The sequence below is a fragment of the Acanthisitta chloris genome, unplaced genomic scaffold (genome assembly GCF_000695815.1).
Source record: "Acanthisitta chloris isolate BGI_N310 unplaced genomic scaffold, ASM69581v1 scaffold9463, whole genome shotgun sequence".
NCBI lineage: Eukaryota > Metazoa > Chordata > Aves > Passeriformes > Acanthisittidae > Acanthisitta > Acanthisitta chloris.
In genome coordinates this window covers 37495-39577 of record NW_008664290.1, presented here as the reverse complement: position 1 = coordinate 39577, position 2083 = coordinate 37495, and positions in this window count along the sequence as shown.

The window sequence follows — 2083 nt, the reverse complement described above, 5'->3', positions numbered from 1 at the left end:
AGAAAGAAAAGCAGAAATAAGCAGAAATGTTCTGTGGCAATGTCTGTAACAGCCTTTTTTGTCTTCTCTCACACTTTAATGCTCTCTGGACTCTGTGAGATGCTTCTAGACTCCAGTTTTAGGTCTTGCCCCTCTTTGCAAATAAATACTTCCACAGTGTGGACCAAACTGTATCTTCCAGTTCCACTGGCAAAGGAACTGGTGAGCTGTGCTCCAAGCACTTGCTGTGCTATGACTGCTTCCAAGCACACCCTGCAGTGAGGAAGGAGGAGAGGGGATGTAGAAGACCCTACAGCTAAGTCCCCTTGCATGTTGGTCAGTGACCAAGTATCAAGGATAAATGCCTTGCACTTCTCAAATCTTCTCTGTTTTGTATTTTCTCCACCTGATGAATGGGTGGTGTTTTTCCATGACCATTTTGCTGTATGATTCAGCACTTGTTGCATTTTCTCTACTGATGACAGAGGAGTCACTCCCAGCACCAGACTCCATCCTCTTCCAGCTTCTGATCAGAGCAACAGGTTGACTGAGTCCATGTACTGGTTTTGCTGTTGGAATGCTAAATGCTGTTAATTCATGTGAGGCCTTTGACTCCTTTGGCAGGCTTGTTTCAAGTGGCTGATCTTCAGCTCTGCTTTTCAAACATGTTCATTATATTTTGATATGCATAATTGTGCTGAACGACCTTAACTTTACTTGCATCAAAAGCATCTGACACACCAGGTGATACTTTCATTATTTATATGATGATAGTCACAGTCAGTTATGCTTTTTCCCATGGATTGGAGGGATCAGTGATTAGAGACAGTTCTTGTCTAAGGGATAAATGTCAAAAGGCCTTTGTTGATGGGTTTCTGATAAAATATTTTGACTTGACTGGATTCAGGCATGTGCTCTGTGCTACTGTGCTGACTGACTTTCAAAGCTCTTGGAAAATATGCTCATACCTCTGAGTTCCTGTGCCAATTCTCTAGCTGTTCTGCAGGTCAGAAGGGCAAGTTTCAGATGTTCTGCTCCCCACATGCAGAGTTGTAATTCGTAGTGCAGGCCAAGTTAATAACCTGATTAATTTACTTATACCTGGCCTTCAGCCACAGAGTGCAATACATGAATCCTGAAGTGGGTGTCAGTGCATTTGCTTCTGAAACACAAGGCACAGACTGACAAGTTTTTTTAAACCTAAATTCAATATTGGTATTGATTGGAGGGGAGAAAGCTTAATGCCTACATATAGTTATTAATTAGTGTTGCACCACAGAAGCCATCTTCAGTGAAAATCCATCATTGCTTAACTAATTTCTCAAAAAATTAGATAGGAATAGAAATGTGTTTTGTGAGTTTTAGTGCCTAGTTCTCCAACTATGGTGAAATCTTAAGGAAAAAAGCAACCACCTCCAAAGATTTGTACATCAAATGCTTGCTTAACTTTTTCTTTTGCTTGAGAATAATTTTATTTTCCTCCAAGGCTGATCCTTTGTTGGTCCTAGACTTCTTATTACCACAGTGACTTTCAGCAATGTGTGTCCCTTAAGACTGGTAAACACAAATATTTTTGCTGCCAAGATAAACTGCATCTGTAAAATCCCAATTTTCAAAGTTTTGCACCCTCTTGAATTTGCATATGCATGCATATATGCATACATGCAAACCCCTAAATTCTTTTTGACATGATTTTAATTTTCTTCTTGAACTTTTCTTCCTGTGTAGCAAACATTCAAAAGGCATCAGCTATGAATACAGTAGGCCTTAGGTTCAGCTCAAGGGAATCTGAACATTTTAGAGCCAAAAATACAGAAGGTGATTGCTTCTGGGAGAAATGGACTGTGTGTAAAGCATAGCAAGAGGCTAATTCTTCTCTCTGTCACTGACTAGCTCTCCAAACTTGGACAGGTTTGAAGCCAGAGGGACTAGCTTATTATAGAGGCATGCTGAGCTACCACCTGTCTGCTGAGCCACATCTCTTAGCTCATCTAATTTGCAAAGTGAAGCATATTAGCCTAAATGACCACAAACATGATGAAAACAGGACAAGAAGACAGTCTTCACTTCCAAATTTCAGCTCACTGTTTGATTCTGGATCATG